Raw genomic sequence first — 19,132 nt, forward strand, 5'->3', positions numbered from 1 at the left:
CTCAATTGATTGGCCATTTGGTGGGAAATCGCCATGTATGGAATATTGTTTAAACAGTGTAGACAATATGTGTAATAGTGTTTAAATGAACAATTTACGGGATACATGTCAGTGTATGGAATATAGTTTATTTATTTAAAGAAGACAATGTGTGGAATATTGCTTATTTAAACAATTTATGGGATACAAAGCGGCGTATGGAATATAGTTTATTTATTTACATGAAGAATTTGGCGGGAAATCGATTGCAGTGTATGGAATATTAGTTAAACAATTTGGACAACTTGTGGAATATTTTTTAAATAAACAGTTAAGGGATACAAGGCAGTGTTTAGAATGTAGTTTATTCATTTATGTAAAAAAATTGTCGGGAAATTGACTGAAGTGTATCGAAAACTATTTATTTCAACAATTATCGGATACGTGCTATAGAATATAGTTTATTTAAAGAATGTGTCAGGAAATCAGTTGCAGCGTGTGGAATATTTAAACGATTGTGGCGCTTCTTCATTCCGAGCGCGTAAGGAAACATGTAACTACTCTGTCACAGATCGCTTAAACATATCTGAAAAACTCTCTCACGTCTCGCAACCCGCACAGGCTGTCCGGAGCCGTGGCGCGCCGTAGGGACAAGGAAACGCCAGCGAGCTTTCCACACCGTTGTCGCCTGTCGGCTGCACCGCAACCTTGTCAAGTACCGCGCTAACCGTGGAACGAAAGCACACATTGTGTCGGCATCCTCTGCCATCTCAAGTGGTCTGCATGCATGAACCAACATGTCGGATACCAGCACATGGTAGACTCCTTCCTTCCAAAGCAAATACCTGGCTGCGAATCGATCCAGAAATACTGCTGAAGTCAAGAAATAATTATTTTCTGGTCACATGATCGTGATTAGGGGATATAAGGCGGACGCGGTAGCTATTTCACACACAAAGATTGACGATGTCACAAAACCAGTAGCAGGCTTTCTCGAAATACCGTTAAAAAAAGTTGACAAAGAGAGAGAGACAGAGAGAGAGAGAGAGAGAGAGAGAGAGAGAGCTGTAATTTTCATTCCGCCATGGACTCAAAACTGTCCCAGCCTTTCTATCGCACCTTTTGTGGTACACTTCACGAACTGCTTCACGAGTTATTAAATCTCGTGCAGAATAATGTATCTTGAAGATGTCACAAATGTTGCTTCAGAAGATGTGCCACAGGAAATATTAATTAAATCGTTAATATAGGTGTTTAAACAATTTGCTTCGAACACACGCTCTCTCTCTCTCTCTCTCTCTCTCTCTCTCTCTCTCACACACACACACACACACACACACACACTCACACTCACAAAAGATCGACACTGCACAGTATTTTGCGTGCGGAAACAATATTGTTATGTTTTTGATGAGAAATTTCATTAAATAGTCCAAACTTGTAATTATTTGACATCTGGATTGGAAGCAGTGATGTAGGAAATGGTAGTTGGAATTTCTAATTTCGATGTGAATTTAGACCGTCACAGTTAGGGAGTTCCCAACCACTATAGGTCTGCTAAGCGTATTTTCTTTTTTAAAAGTACCGTAGAATTCCTAAGTTGACTGGTTTTCGAAGTTACACCAGGACGAAGAAGGAGGGAGGAAAGGGTCTATCGTGTGATAGGATAGTAACAAAAACAAATACCACTGCGATGTATTGAGAAGCACTAAACATGACACACTTAAACCGCAATCCAATCCGTAGTTATCATGGCTAGATGTCAGAGATCGCTATCAATCGGGAATTTGATGTCGCGATTGGGTTTTTAAAGCACTATAGAATTCCTAAATTGGTTCTCTCCATTACAGTCAGAAGGAGGAAGGACCTACTGCTTGTTAGGATAGAGACAAGAGCAAATATTACTGCAAGACAGAGTCCACTGCAATGTTCTGAGAAGCACTAAACACGATACACTTAGATCATGATCCAGCCCGTAGCAGTAGTTGTCATTGTTAGATGTCGGAGATTGTTTAAACACTCGCACATCCCACGCACTCGTGTCCCGAAGTCCACACGCAACGCGCCAATCCCCCCATAAACTGCCGGCGCCAACGCTCAGAAATCGGTGAAAACTACCGCCACGGCCGCAGCCGCAGACGTCCGCACCTCCCCTGGAAGGCATCCGGGGATGATTGGAGTGGTAGGAATTCGGATGTTATCAATACGTCCAGCACAAACACAAGTGATTTTGAATATTCTCGCATGCAACACACACGTCCGTTTCTGTCCTCACTTACCCAGCACACTGGTCACTTCGCTAGCCCCCACGCTACAGCAGGCAAAAGCAGACAGGTCGGCACATTCTTTATACTTAACCGGCCTTCACTGGCTGAGCTAATCTGTTACGTCTGATTGCCGACCCTTCATGATCACCCCTGCAGCCAGCCATGACGCACTGCGAAACTAACACTTGCGGCTTGGATGTATACAGTAGTTCTAACCAGTTCCATCCCGATACTGACGCCCCCCCCCCCCACCACCCCCGTTAAAAAAAAAAAATCCACTTTACTCAATCCGAGACAGTGATGTTGACCATACATCTCGAATTTCTCACGCGAAATATGGATTTCTCCCGTTTATACATCTTATTTTCAAAGACAGAAGAAATGGGGCATAGACACTTTTCCACATTGCTAAAGTATTGTTACTTGTTGTGAAACTCCCTAAACAGTATGGCATAGGCTATATTCCCGCTATGTATTCTAGCATCAGGCAAAAAAAAAAAAAAAAAAAAAAAACTTTTCTTATCTGTTACGTTGTGCATCACAGGGCTAGAACATTAAACTAATTTTTGGCTAATGACGGAGTGCTAAGAGCATGCTGCCAGCGGAGCCCTCCTCACTTTCGAACTCTCTCTTAAAGTAACCAAATCTCCCGCCACATACGAAGTTTCTTAAGGTAACACCACAGAGGAGTTCTAAATATCAGGTTTATATTACATATCACTTTAAAAATTCTGTAGTACATCAGATGTTACAATACTGGCCATTAAAATTGCTACACCACGAAGATGACATGCAACAGACACGAAATTTAACCGACAGGAAGAAGATGCTGTGATATGCAAATGATTAGCTTTTCAGAGCATTCACACAAGGCTGGCGGCGGTGGCGACACCTACAATGTGCTGACATGAGGAAAGTTTCCAACAGGTTTCTCATACACAAACAGCAGCTGACCGGCGTTGCCTGGTGAAACGTTGTTGTTATGCCTCGTGCAAGGAGGAGAAATGCGTACCATCACGTTTCCGACTTTGATAAAGGTCGGATTGTAGCCTATCGCGATTGCGGTTTATCGTATCGCGACATTGCTGCTCGCGTTGGTCGGAATCCAATGACTGTTAGCAGAATATCGAATCGGTGGGTTCAGGAGGGTAATGCGGAACGCCGTGCTGGATCCCAAGGGCCTCGTATCACTAGCAGTCGAGATGACAGGCATCTTACCCGCATGGCTGTAACGGATCGTGCAGCCACGTCGCGGTCCCTGAGTCTACAGATGGGGACGTTTGGAAGACAACAACCATCTGCACGAACAGTTCGACGACGTTTGCAGCAGCATGGACTATTAGCTCGGAGACCATGGCTGTGGTTACCCTTGACGCTGCATCACAGACAGGAGCGCCTGCGATGGTGTACTCAACGACGAACCTGGGTGCACAAATGGCAAAACGTCATTTTTTCGGATGAATCCAGGTTCTGTTTACAGCACCATGATGGTCGCATCCGTGTTTGGCGACATCGCGGTGAACGCACATTGGAAGCGTGTATTCGTCATCGCCATACTGGCGTATCACTGCCGTGATGGTATGGGGTGCCATTGGTTACACGTCTCGGTCACCTCTCGTTCGCATTGACGGCACTTTGAACAGTGGACGTTACATTTCAGATGTGTTACGACCCGTGGCTCTACCCTTGATTCGATCCCTGCGAAACCCTACATTTCAGCAGGATAATGCACGACCGCATGTTGCAGGTCCTGTACGGGCCTTTCTGGATACAGAAAATGTTCGACTGCTGCCCTGGCCAGCACATTCTCCAGATCTCTCACCAATTGAAAACGTCTGGTCAATGGTGGCCGAGCAACTGGCTCGTGACAATACGCCAGTCACTACTCTTGATGAACTGTGGTATCGTGTTGAAGCTGCATGGGTAGCTGTACCGGTACACGCCATCCAAGCTCTGTTTGACTCAATGCCCAGGCGTATCAAGGCCGTTATTCCGGCCAGAGGTGGTTCAAATCAAAATGTTCAAATGTGCGTGAAATCTTATGGGATTTAACTGCTAAGGTCATCAATCCCTAAGCTTACACACTACTTAACCTAAATTATCCTAAGGACAAACACACACACCCATGCCCGAGGGAGGACTCGAACCTCCGCCGGGGCCAGCCGCACAGTCCATGACTGGAGCGCCTAAGACCGCTCGGCTAATCCCGCACGGCCCAGAGGTGGTTGTTCTGGGTACTGATTTCTCAGGATCTATGCACCCAAATTGCGTGAAAATGTAATCACATGTCATTTCTAGTATAATATATTTGTCCAGTGAATACCCGTTTATCATCTGCATTTCTTCTTGGTGTAGCAATTTTAATGGCCAGTAGTGTAGGTTTCTCCTTTTTATACAAGTTATTTTCAAAGACAGAAGAAATGGGGCATAGACGCTTTTTCACATTGCGTAAGTATTGTTACTTGTTGTGAAAATACTAAACAGTATGGCATAGGCTATATTTCCTCTATGTATTCTATCATCGGGCAAAAGAACTTTTCTTATCTGTTACGTCGTGCTTCACAGGGCTAGGACATGAAACTAATTTTTGGCTCATGACGGAGTGCTAAGAGCATGCTGCCACAACAACCCTCCACACTTTCGAACTCTCTCATAAAGTAACCAAATACCTCGCCACATACGCAGTCTCTTAAGGTAACACCACAGAGAAGTTGTAAATATCGGGTTTATATTATCACTTTATAAATTCTGTAGTACATCTGATTTTATTACGATGGCCATCTACCCCTGAGTAGGTGGGTGATTGAAATTTCGTTAAGACATTGCCACAGCGAAAAAACCGCCTGATTACTGCTCCAACTCGAGAATCATATCCGTGGTACAATAGCCATCACTTCCACCCGCCAGGCAGAAAGAATTAATATCAGATTGGTAGGCTAATTATTTAAATTGATCATGAGTCATTTTGCATGCCAGTAATTTTTCTTTTTCAGCAGTTTGATTACACTCGCTTGGTAACTCAGGTGGGAATCCCTGAAGGGAAGACGCTGTTCTTTTTGAGGAACACTATTGAGAACCGACGTTTGAAGTTGACTGCAGAAGGATTCCACCGACGTCTACATACATTTCGCATAAGGACCATGCTACTAAAAACACGATCACAACGACTATATTACCGTCAGCCTGCCTAAATGCTGTCTTGGTTCTACAGGCACACACAAGAGCCGCTTATAGTGTTACGCTTTCTGCTAGAAATGCTATCTGCGATTTGGAATCAAGTCTATCCACTCAACCACATACTTGTCTTCGGTCCTATGGAGATATCTTTTAATGATTACGGCCACTGGTAAATCACATCTGTGCCACTCTCATATCTCGAAACGAGTCATCTTCTTTGAACCTATCTGCTAAGGATCCCATACAGCAAAACCACAGTGTGGTATTTTAGGCAGTCCATCTGCATCTGGCAACTGTTCCTCAAGTCGTGGGCACTCCTTCCAGTATTCAGTTGAAATAAGTAGACGGAAAGCTGGAGATATGAAAATTGTAGTCTCTGATGTTAGTCATAAAGGTTTGCGAAAATGATCGTATCACCGAGCAAGAGAAGAACGAAGCCAAAAAAAAAAAAAAACACTTCTTAATGTACACTATGTTCGCATCCTTGATCATACCACCGAGCTAGAGAAGAATGAAGGCAAAACAAAACAGTGCTTATTGCACGCTATGTTCGCAACCTTGACACGGCCAATACGAAAGTGGAGCATCGGTCGCACGGCACTCTACTGCACACCTTTCATCCTTCAGATAAGCCGATTGCATATTTTACTCCTAATAGCCGGTTAGGAGCCTGTCACGTGCTGCAAAGGAGATTGGCGGCAGAAGTACCGATACCAAGTTTATAATAGGGCGGCCACAAAGGATCGGCTACCAGTGACATCTAGAACGTGAAGTGATACTAGTGACAAACAGCAGATTCGTGCTGATACAGGTAACAGTAATGAAATATATCTTGGGAAACGGGAGGACCTGTGTAAACCCCGCACACACAGAGATACATCCATGTCTTAATTTCATGACTATGATGTGACAAACTACACATGGGAAGGGTAGCTTAGAGTTGATAGCAGATTTTAGTATCTTTAATTAATAAGTTTTTAATTAATTATTTAATTGTGTTCCGAAGAGACTATTCAGAGATGTTCAGGGTTCCAAGAAATTATGGCCAAATTTAAACCGATTGTAAATCGCGCTCTCGAGAAGTATATGCTGACTAAGAAACAGATTGTTGCACTTCCGGGTCAAAAAAGAATGCCCAAATAAAAGACAGTAGAAATTCGTGCTTCTAAAAAAAAAAGTCGATGCGCGAAGCGTACAACACCCCCATCTTACGATAGCGAAAGATATTGCCGAGAATCCTAGAAAATTTTGGTCCTTCGTAAAATCATTTAGCAGGTCGGAGGCTACTATTATGTCACTTGTAGACCAGGATGGCGTGGCAGCGTAAGACAGCAAAAGGAATACTGACGTTCAACATCTTGCGTCATTCACGCAGTAGGATTGTACAGACATGCGGTCGTTCGATCGCCGCACGAACTCCCGCATGGAGGACGTAGAAATAGACATTCCTGGCAGTGAAGCAACTGGAAGATTGAAAACATGCCCAGATGGAATCACAATTCGGATTTACAGCGAGTACTCTCCTGCATTGTCGCCTTGCGTATACTGCATTTATCGTGAATCTCTTGCAGCGAGAAGTCCCAAGCGACTGGGAAAAAACGCAGATGACTCTCGTATATAAGAAGGGTAAAATAACGGACCGCAGAATTACAGACCAATATCCGTAACGTCAGTTTGCTGCAGAATTCTTGAGCATATTCTGAGTGCGAATATAATAAGTTCCCTGGTCCGAGAAAAGGTTATACCCGCAGATTAACATAGAGTTAGAAAGCATCGCTCGTGTGAAACTCAGCTTGCCCTTTTCTCACATATCCTGCAGACTATGGATGATGGGCAACAGGCATTCCAAGATTTCCGGAAAGCCTTTGACACAGTGCCTCACTGCAGACTGTTAACAAAGGTCTGAACACACGGAATGCTCACATATCTGGGTGGATAAGACTGTATAAGTAATAGAACCCAGTACATTGTCCTGGACGGCGAGTGTTCATCAGACAAAAAGGTATCTCCAGTAGTTCCGCAGGAAATTGTGATGGGACCACTTTTCTCTCTTTATACATAAGCTATCTGACGGATGAGCAGCAATCTTCGATTTGTTGATGGAAAGGAAAGGGAGATTGGGTTTGTATGTCCCGTTGATATCGCGTTAGAGATGGAGCACAAGCTCGGATTGTCTCAAGAATGTGGGAGGAAATCGGCCGTGCTCTTTCAAAGGAACCATCCCGGCATTTGCCTGGAGCGACTTGGGGAAATCACGGAAAACCTAAATGTGGATGTCCGGACGTGGAGTTGAATCGTCGTCCTCGTGAATGGGAGTCCAGTGTGCTAACAACTGCGCAAACTCGCTCGGTGATGGTTGCTGATGTCGCTACAGTGTACGGGAAAGTTTCTTCTTTGAGTGACTGCAGGAGAGTACGAGATGATTTGGATATAATTTCTATTTGTTGTGACGAATGGCAGCTTGTTCTAAGTGTGTGAAAATGTAAGTTAATGCAGATGAGTAGTAAAAACAATCCCATAATGTCTGACTACAGCATTAGTGGTGCAGTGTTTGACACAGTCGTCTCTTTGAATTATCTAGGCATAATGTTGCAAAGCAACATGAAATAGAATGGGCACGTAAGGTGCATACATGACAACACAGTCAATATTCGTAGGTTTTCGTATGGCGTTCGACATTGTACAACACAGTAAAATGTTAAGAAAAGCCCGAGCATACAGAATAGGTTCACAAATGTTTAACTGGCTCGAAGACTTTGTGAGTAATAGCACCTAGTACATTATCATGGACTGTTCGTGTTCATCGGAGATAACTGTGGCATCAGGAGTCCCTCAAGGATGTATGTACGACCATTCCTGTTCAGCACGAACATAAAAGAACTATTGGATCGGGTAGGCAGTGATCTGATCAGTTTCCTGATAATGCTATTATCACTTGAGTGACTATAGACCGAGTGAGGATGTCTTTAAGGAATTTGTATTAGTTGTGATGAATTGCTTTTAATGTGGGTGAAAGTAAGCTAATGCGAGTGAGTAAAACAAACATTTCAGTAATACCGTATTCAAAGACAGCTTTAGTGGTGTGCTGTTTGACAGTCGCATCAATTAAATATGAAGAGTTTGCAAAGCAATATGAAAGGGAATGAGCACGTAAGGTCGATAGTAGGTTAGGCAAATGCTCCACTCCGCTTTATTGGAAGAATTCGAGGAGAGTGTACCCATCTATAAAGCAGACCGCATTCAGAACACTTGTGGGACCCTTTCTTCAGTACGACTCGAATGTTGTGGATCCCCACCGGATCGGATTAAAGGAAGTCATGGAAGCAACTCAGAGGCGTGCTGCTAGATTTCTCACCTATAGGTCCGATCAACCCGATTACGGAAATGCTCTGTGAACTTTAATTGGAATCACCAGATGATCTTTTCACGGAACAGTATTGAGAAAATTTATAGAACCGGCATTTGCGGCTGTCTGCTGCTGCCAAAGTAGTACATTTAGCATTAGGTTCGTACGGAAGTATATCGAAAGTCATTTCTCCCTCTCTCCATTTGCGAGTTGAACGGAAAAGGGATTGGCTAAAAATGTCACAAGATACAATCCGCCTTACACCATATGGTGGCTTGCGGAGTATGTTTGTAGATGTACGGAACAAAGAGAAGCTAATTTTGTACATTATGTTGACAAGTATCACCAAACTGCTATTACAAGAATGAGGTGATTAATGTTAAACCTAGCTTAGAGGTTGCATTGAAATAGATGAATTTTTGTTTTTGTTTTGGTTATTCTTGTTGCACAGTAATGTAAGTCAGCTTTACCTGCAGAAAGTTCAAGCTTCACTGCTTTTTAAAGTAGTCTTGTTGTGGACATTTTTTTTTAAATGGATAAACCAAAGTACAGTACTTTATCCAAAATTTATGAACATTTTAGATACCCTGCCTCGTCCTAATAGGGAACCTCTTCACAAAATGAGTACAGTTTTGATCTAATAAACATCTTTTTTTATGCCAGGTTGAGAATTTTTCGCCTTGTTCTTCTTACTAATAGTGCTTGTGAATAGTAAGGTAATAGTAGTGCCATCAAAAATTTTACCAAGCATCAGCTATCTGCCTGATAACAGACATTTTCTGAACCTAAGTAATCAGGTGAGCTGTTGAATAATTGGCTAGTAAGATATACATTTTAACGTTCTTTTCGGTGTCCAGAGATTTCCAATATCTTTTCGTATATCTGCTGGTAATTTCTTAAGGATGTTTCATGTGTAGAGCCACACAATGAACTCTAGATGTCTTGAAGACAACACTGTTAAATGTTGAATGTCACATAGCTCAAAGTGCTTCTTGGTTGAAGTGACAGTCCTTAGCTCCTGGTCCTGACCACCCATAATTTAATAGTTTGTGTGCACTTGACAGCAGAACAATCCATCTGTGTTGCAGATGTTGTTGCATGACGCTAGTGTCCTGCCTCTAAATCTGCATGTAACCACTTCTTATCTTGGTAGTTAAGTGCCATTAGTATGTAACAAGCAAGGGGAGGAGAGGTGGCAGCATACAATTTGTGATCATTGAAGTGTGTGCCAAAATTCACAGCTAAATTCCAAAGCTCTCTGCAGTGGTAATAGAAAGTGCAGACAAGTAGAAGAGATCTGTCCATCACATGGAATTGCCAATTATGACTATGTGCCAGTACAGAGTTTATGATCTTCCTCCCTTTCATCACATACACACCTGTAACACAACAAACTAAACAATATGCTGTGCAAGAAAGTCACACACTGTGAAAACAGTTTTGTTTTTCATTACAGGGTTGAGAAAAGCAACATAATACCACCTTCATAAGGACCTTTCTCAAGTATGCAATGAGGGATTGCCTCATTGTCTTCAACCCACATTGATGAGTATGAGATGGGCTTGAAACTGTAGCACCCCTAACTTCAATAACTTATTGAGACAAGAAGTTTGCTTTACAGCTTCTTGCTGGCCAGTACCCTACGTTCTTCTGCAGTGGAATGTTTAGAGTCTTAAGTCAGTCAGTTTATATGTGAAAAGAGTAAAAGAGGCAAAACTTTGTGACTAGGCCAGTATTTACCTAATAGTGTCTCCAGAACCTCCAAAAACAGTTACTTGATTTGCCCACAGGTGGAAATTTGAATTGTGGTGCACAATAGCTTCTAGCTTCAGAAAGAGACAAATACTTGACACACTTGGTATATGTTCCAGAAACTGTCTTGGGCCGTGTCCTCCTCTGAACAATGTTTACTTTCTAAGCACTTCGCAGTTCACAGAACTTCATCACTTGTTTATGGAAGTACCAGCTTTCATCAGATGTTAATCTCTGTCACCAGAAACATAGTATTAAATTTTATGTGCACTTAAATTTCAAGTACAACCCAACAACTCAAAAATAACAGTGCCAATGTGGCTGAAGTATAGCCATTACTGACTATGCGGTTTTTGAAGCATTTTAGTTGTATTTATTTTGTTTAACACGGTACAAAACCCTTCAAAAAGCTAAACCAAATTAAAAAGAAATAGTTATGCATGTCGCCACTTGTGCCAGTTGATTTAGTGGCATAACCCTAGGAGAGACTGATGACCATATTTTGTCTCCATAAACACTTAAGCAAGCAAGGTCAGGTATGTTGTTTAAAAGACCATTATATTTCCATCATGAATACATTGTCAACATGTTAAATATTTACACAGCCCATAATGTATGTTTTTTATATTCACAACTATGGATAATGACTTTCGCCACAGTTTCATTGTTTGCTAATAAGTTGTCTGTTGCAATTTAAGATGCCAGAGTGTTTCACAAGGCTCTATATTAGGCCCAGTCCTATTTCTCTTCTATGTTTACGACTTACCATTAAATATCACTTACCCATCAGTTTTGTTTGCAGATGATACTTCTGCCTTAGTTGAAAATCAGGAATTGGAAAAAAATCCCAAACCTGTGATTAGTACCCTCAGTATCTTAGAAACTTGGTTTCAAATAAATGGGTTGAATCTAAACATATCTAATACTCATGTGGTGCAATTAAAAAACAAATACTCAAAATATGAGCAGATTAAGCTTGTTCACAACAACAAAGATATAGAACAAGCTGACTCATTCAAATTCTTAGGTTTAAATGTAGATAAAACATGAGCTGGCAGGCACACATTGAATACTTAGCAAACAAACTGAGCAGCTTTGCATTTGCGATGCAAATACTATCAACTGCAACTGACATGTACACATGAAAAGTAGCATATATGAGCTACTTTGAAACCATTATTAGGTAAGGTATTATTTTTGGGGGTAAGTCGACGAATGTAGTATGGATACGAAAAATACAGAAAAAAATTATTCGAAATATGTGCTTTGCAAATCATAAAGAACCATGACATCCATTATATAGAAAACAACATCTTTGCCTCTGCACTTCCACCTCGACTGACATCTCTGCCCAATCTCTTTGCCTTTACAAATGTCTGCTTGTGTCTGTGTATGTGCGGATGGATATGAGTGTGTGCGCGAGTGTATACCTGTCCTTTTTTCCCCCTAAGGTAAGTCTTTCCGCTCCCGGGATTGGAATGACTCCTTACCCTCTCCCTTAAAACCCACATCCTTTCGTCTTTCCCTCTTTCCTGATGAAGCAACCGTTTGTTGCAAAAGCTTGAATTTTGTGTGTATGTTTGTGTGCCTATCGACCTGCCAGCACTTTCGTTTGGTAAGTCACATCATCTTTGTTTTTTGATATATATATATATATATATATATATATATCTCAAAAAACAAAACATTCCACATGGGAAAAATATACCTAAAAACAAAGATGATGTGACTTACCAAACGAAAGCGCTGGCACGTCGATAGCCACACAAACAAACACAAACATACACACAAAATTCAAGCTTTCGCAAAAAACTGTTGCCTCATCAGGAAAGAGGGAAGGAGAGGGAAAGACGAAAGGATGTGGGTTTTAAGGGAGAGGGTAAGGAGTCAATCCAATCCCAGGAGCGGAAAGACTTACCTTAGGGGGAGAAAAGGACAGGTATACACTCGCACACACACTCATATCCATCCGCACATACACAGACACAAGCAGACATTTGTTAAGGCAAAGAGATTGGGCAGAGATGTCAGTCAAGGTGGAAGTGCAGAGGCAAAGATGTTGTTTTCTATATAATGGATGTCATGGTTCTTTATGATTTGCAAAGCACATATTTCGAATAATTTTTTTCTGTATTTTTCGTATCCATACTACATTCGTCGACTTACCCCCAAAAATAATACCTTACCTAATAATGGTTTCAAAGTAGCTCATATATGCTACTTTTCATGTGTACATGTCAGTTCTGATATATTTTTCCCTCTGGTATGCAAAAAGATAATAATCTCATATATATATATATATATATATATATATATATATATATATATATATATATATATATATATATATGAGATTATTATCTTTTTGCATATATATATATATATGAGATTATTATCTTTTTGCATATATATATATATATGAGATTATTATCTTTTTGCATACCAGACATGAATTATTTGAGGGAAACCACTTTGTTCATTCACATGATACTAGAAACAAAGAAAATTTTATGCTCCCCACCCACCTCCTCAAACTGTGTGCCCAGGGACCTCAATACATGGGAATGAAAATTTCTAATAAATTTAAAGAGAGCAAGTTAATGCAGAAGAAATCTGGTCCACTTAAAAGAAAGCTATATGGGGCACTGACACAGAAATGTTGTTATTCGGTGGATGAATTCATGCAGGATGTGCTGGAAATTTAAGCTGAATACCATGTGTTATATATTCCAAGAAATATCATTACAATGTTATTATTTATTTTAGTGCTATTATTTATTTGTGTAAAAATCATTGAACCTGTATTATAAATTTTTGACATGTCTCCTTAACGCAATCCAAATGGATTGGAAATGTACGTCACGAGATGAATAAACTGCAGTTCCACAACTCAGATTTCATGCTATTCTGATTCACAGACACAGCAAGTGACAGACCCGTACACAGATAGCATTATTGTTAGTTATTGAGATGCTACTGAAGAAAGTAAGTTATGTGTGATTTTAATTTTATACAGATTCCTCAAAGGAAATTTTGAGTGGTTTATTAGAGATCTTGATAATTTGTTATATGATAGGACATTATTAATCGACAATAGTTTAGATTAACTAAAATATCAGATAGAAGTAGTAATACAAACAATATTACTGATAGCAATATGACACAGTTGTCAAGATTTTGGTTTTACATTTGGGACACTCTTTGAAAAGGACATGCCAGATTTCCTTGCTCATCCTCTTCTTATACAAGCTGTTAACCATTCTCTAATGACCTCGCCGTCAGTGTGACATTAACTCTACTCTTAATTTTAAAGACAGTATTTGCATCTTATAATTTCAACTTCTTAGTAAATTTTTCAACATTCAGAGAGTAAAACAGTAAAACTTACTTTAATAAAGATTATGTAGATACTCATAAAACTCAAAATAAGAAGATAAATGTTCATAGAAGCATCTTGAAACTCAGTGAGACTAATTAACAATACCAGACATATGTTTTAGAAAAAAATGACAGATTGGATTGAAGTTTATAAAGCTCCAGATGCAAATTTGAAATGTGATGTAGTTTTAATTAATTTGTGCAGTCATTTAAAAGTATTTGAATAAACAAACTGGAAACAAAATTAAAAACTATTTATCAGTAGAGGAATTGGTGCATTGATAATAAAAGGTAATTTACATAATAGAACAAATAAAGATCATATAAACCTGCCAACCTGACCTCTCACATGGGATGAAACCCAGGCTAAAGGATCAGTAAAGGGTAGTAACAACACCTTGAAATCCTTGGTCTACCTGGTGTGGCTAGAAGTACTAATATTTCAACATGGGCAAATTCTGCAGTTCCTCCAGTATATTTGGCAGAAATCTAGGAGATAGAAATTGTGATTCTACTTGCAGGCTTGATCAGGAGCCATTAACAGCTGCAGTACTGCAACATGGAAAGCAATGGGAAATCTCTAAAATTTCTTTGCCTCGTACATGCAGTTATCTGCTAAAATATGATGATGGATTCCTTCTAAGTGTAATGTTCTTCTAGATGGGCAGGTGGAATGTTAAGTCACTAAGGAGGTGTGGGGAAGTAGAAATTCAAAGGTAGAAATGGAAAGGATCATCATTAGTTGCTTAAGTTATTGTTGAGTGTCATGGCCTCGTTTCTGCATTCATTTCTTAAGTATCTGAATCTTCAACTTGGCATCTCCATCCACAGTGATCTTCTTAATATGATGTGAAGTGGTAGGCTGCTAATCTTATTTGCTTGATCCAACCATCTGCTTGCTGCTCTTCCTTGTGGTTTCCTGCCTTTGATTTTGCCTTGCTAGATAGTTTTTTCATAAATTATCCTCTTGCCTTTTTAAAATGTGCCCAAGGCACTGGAAGTATCTTTGGCCAACATGAGAAGATAAGCTTCTTGTGGTGCTAAGTTCTTTCATAATGGAAGCATTGGTTCTTTCTGTCCATGATACGTATAACGTCTTCTGCCAACACCACATCTGAAAGGCATTAATTCGGCTCTTATCACTAGCTTTCATGGTTCAGGTCTAACAGCCATACAAGAACACAGGAAACACCATCAGTTCCACCAAGTGTGTCTTTTTGGATGTTGCCCAGTTCTGGCAGATCTTAATGAGTATAACCAATGCAGCTCGGATGAGGATCGTTCTTCATTTTATTTCTTTATAGTACTTCCCTGTGTTGTTGATAGGAGATCATTAACTACCTCCAGGTCCTTTAAGCACCCAGTTAGTAGAATTTGATCTAATCCTTGATGATTAATAACTATTAGTTTTTTTTCATGTTTATCTCTCAACTGAAACTTAAACAAGTTGTTTTCACTCTGGAGACCAGATCCCTAAGTTTGTCATTTAAGGAAATGAGTGTAGTATCATCTGCAAAGTTTAGATTGTTGATTGTCCTGCTGTCAACTGAAATTCTACCATCCCAGCCACTAGAGCTCTCTTGATGACATACTCTGTATAGATGTTATAGAGCTGTAGAGACAGTATACAACTTTATCTGACTCCATTTGTAACAATGAAAAGCTAAAGAGTATTCACCTTCACCTTCATGGTTGCAGTATATGGTACGACTGTTATAGTAATGATACTGTTTTAGTAATGATACTAGGTGTTTTGGAAAACCAAACTCATTGAGAACATGGCACAACCTGTGCCATATGACTCGCTCAAAGGCCTTTTTATAATCTAGGAAACAAATTAAGATAGGGACACAGAGCTCATGACTTTTTCAGTTACCTGCGGCATATTCAAGATTGCCTCTCAAGTACTGTTACCTGCCACAAAAACTGCCTCTACGTAGTAATTTGTGAGATGCGATGGACAGGAGAGGCAGATTTTTGCCATGTGGATCATATAATTATTTATATTGGGTCAGATAGTGACTGCACAAGACTCATTACCCACACTTACAGCATCATTTCTGCCAGCACCTGCCTCCTACTTCCTAAACTTAAGAAAAACTCACCTGCATATATTGTTTTCAGGAAATTTCGGGACATCCAATAGTCATGGTAATCATACACAAATATAAATGCCAGCCATTTATATCAATGACTTTGAAATTTAAGTATTTGTCATACTTAACAAGTTGATTAATATTATCAAAGATGAGAATTTATTTATGATGGGAACTGAAATGCATTTGTCGATGAAAGTAGGGATCAGCAAATAACTAGAGTTTAGGCTTGGTGGGTGGAATGAGAAGGGCAAAAGTTAAATTGAACTCTGTGCTTGGGACCAGTTAATTGCTGTGAACATACTTACCAGGAAGACTTTGAGGAGGACATATGTGTGAAAGGTGCCACAGATCAAAGATTCCACCGGATTTGACTATATTTTGACAGAAAAGTCTCAGAAATCAACCTAAGGACTGCAAGAGTTATCCAGATGCTGACATTGATAGGGACTGTAACCTAATACTAATGAAATGCAAGAAGTTAGAAAGAAGCTGAAATGTTGGGGTGCAGACAAATTGCGGGAACTAAAACTCGAACTACTTTGGAAGAATATGTGTTAAAATCATTAGTACAACTTCAAGGAGTTACTAGTGTGGTGGAATGGCCTTGAAAGTGGTGTTGCAAATGCAGCATAAGTAGTATTGCAGTTGAAAAAGCAGAAAACCAGCAACCAGTTGGAACAGATGGGATATTGATATTAATAAAGAAATTAAGAAAATGTAAAAATATTGTTAAAATCAAACAATGGAAAATCCACGATGGAATTTAACAATATTATGAGAAGGAAAGTTGCTACTCACCATATAGCAGAGATTCCGAGTCGCAGATAGGCACAACAAAAAGATTTTCACACTTAAAGCTTTTGGCCAATGGCCTTTGTCAACAATAGACACACACACACACACACACACACACACACACACACACACACACACGTGCAACTCACACGTCCTATGAGTTGTGTTTGCGTGAGTGTGTTTGTGTGTATGTGTGTCTATTGTTGACAAAGGCCATTGACTGAAAGTTTTAAGTGTGAAAATCTTTTTCTTGTCCCTATCTGCGACTCAGTATCTCAGCTATATGGTGAGTAGCAACTTTCCTTCTGATAATATTGTTAAAAATATTGTTAGTGAACTGCAACAGTGTATCATTTAAAAATGAAATTATCTATAAATGTAGAAAACCTAAAACCCAAAGGAGAGTGGTTGCGGGAAACATGCCATGAGATAGATATCAGATTGAAACAGGATAACCTGAATGCTGTGCACAGACTAATAATAAATCACTTTAGGGAGCAATGAACAGGTCATAATAATTAGATGTGGAAATGTGATTGTGTAATGGAAGAAAAAAGGCAAGAAGATAAAAAACTACTTAGAGAAACTTTATAGTTGCCTAGAAGAAATTAGTCTAATTAAAAACAAAGACATAGTGCAAGAAGAAGATAGGGGAGGTTCAATACTTCTTTTTGAATTGCAGACAGCCATTCACAAACTTGGAAGGAACAAATGCCCACGTATTGATGATATATTAGCAGAACTTTAATCGGCATCAGGCAGAAGGGCAGAGCAGGTACTATCCAAAGTTGTATGAAATTAATTGGGAAATTTCCAGTAGATGCTGAAGATTATAATTATTATGCTTTCAAAGGAAGCAGAAGTGATAAATGTAAAAATAATCACACAGTTGTTCCAGTACAACATACATAAAAATAATCGTGTGAGTACTTCATCAGAAAATGGAAGGGAAAACTGAAATTAAATTAGGAGAGGACCAGTTCAGTTTTAGGGAAACAAGTGCACTCGAGAACCTATTTTTGCGTTGTGGTTAATAGCAAAGGACAGATTTAGGGAAAACAGAAGACTTACATTGTATATGTAGATTTTGATGATTGAAAATGGAGATAAATTTTTATTCTTAGGCCCTATAGCATCAAACTACAGTGATGGGATAATGTATTCTCTTTATGTGAGTCAGACTGAAGTGGTCAGTACTTTTTGATTGGTACAAGAGGCTAAAATTAGGAGAGTTGTAATGCAGAGTTGATCATTGTCACCCTCTGATATTCAGATTGTGAACTGAAGAGACAGTGAGGGAAGAAAAGGACCGATTCAAATGTCTGGAATGGTCATGAACAGAAAAACTAACATAGCAGTTTGCCAATGAGAGTCCAACAAGCACTGATAGTGGACAGGAATTGAGCATTTAGTGGATTGGTTTGAGGGTTTTCTGATGGCTATGACATGCACATAGACAAGAAGGAAACTAAATCATTAGTATGCAAAGCAGGTGGAAGTGTTGCTTGTCTAAATGTGAAGACACTTGAAGACATGGATGCATTTTGCTGTCTGGGTAGTAGAATACATCAAGGAGGAGGATGTAGGAAAGACAGTAGCAAGGATTGCATCAGACAAAAGGGCTTTCTCAAAAATAAAAACTTGCTAACATCCAAAAATACAAACTTAAAGACCTAAAATGGTTCATGTGTGTGCACAAAATGTGGACAATGGGAAGACAGAAATGAAATGATGAAAAGCCATTGAAATGTGGTGTTACAGGGAATTAATGAAGATCAGTTTAATTGATTAAATGAAATAAGATATCCTCCAATGAATCAAGGGAGAGAATATCTAGTCAGGAACATAATGAAATCCATAGGTATAACGTTTGGGCACTTATGACATGAGTGGTTGCTGAGAACTGTGGCTGGGGAGACGGTGAAAGGAAAGACTTACAGGAGGGGCAGGCCTAGATATCAGCAAATAATGTAGCCTGTTATTTATGTCACATAAATTATGTGGGATGCACCAGTTATAATGAAATGCAAGGGATAGCTGGCAAACATCAGGAATGGAGAACTGCATCAAACCAACCTTAGGGTTATTATTTTATCAATAATAATGGGGTTTGAGCATATTAGCTGTGGATTAAATCACTTAAGTAAGAGTATGTCAATCGACAGTGAAAAGCACTCATGGTGTAGTTGTTATTTACCACAGAATACATTCCAATTTTTTGTCATAAGAAAAATTCAACTGGAATAAACAAAACATTAGTAGTTTATATCATTCTTCCATAGTGTAAAATAAGCCAGTCTTAAAACCATTTTTGTAAAGTATGTAAGTATCAAGTAACA

At 39.6% G+C, this 19,132-nt stretch overlaps 1 protein-coding gene across 4 annotated transcripts in view; it reads left to right on the forward strand.

Moving 5' to 3' along the window:
- Positions 1-19,132, forward strand: part of LOC124556621 (high affinity copper uptake protein 1-like) — a 157,561-nt gene that overhangs the window by 92,350 nt on the left and 46,079 nt on the right. The window contains exon 1 of one of the 4 annotated variants that reach the window (XM_047130590.1): positions 6,110-6,234. The exons of the other annotated variants lie outside the window; for them this stretch is intronic. The gene's annotated coding sequence lies outside the window, so the exon portion shown is untranslated. Of the gene's footprint in view, positions 1-6,109; positions 6,235-19,132 lie in introns of those variants that run through there. 4 annotated transcript variants of the gene reach the window in all.

Source organism: Schistocerca americana, chromosome X (assembly GCF_021461395.2).
Source record: "Schistocerca americana isolate TAMUIC-IGC-003095 chromosome X, iqSchAmer2.1, whole genome shotgun sequence".
Taxonomy (NCBI): domain Eukaryota; kingdom Metazoa; phylum Arthropoda; class Insecta; order Orthoptera; family Acrididae; genus Schistocerca; species Schistocerca americana.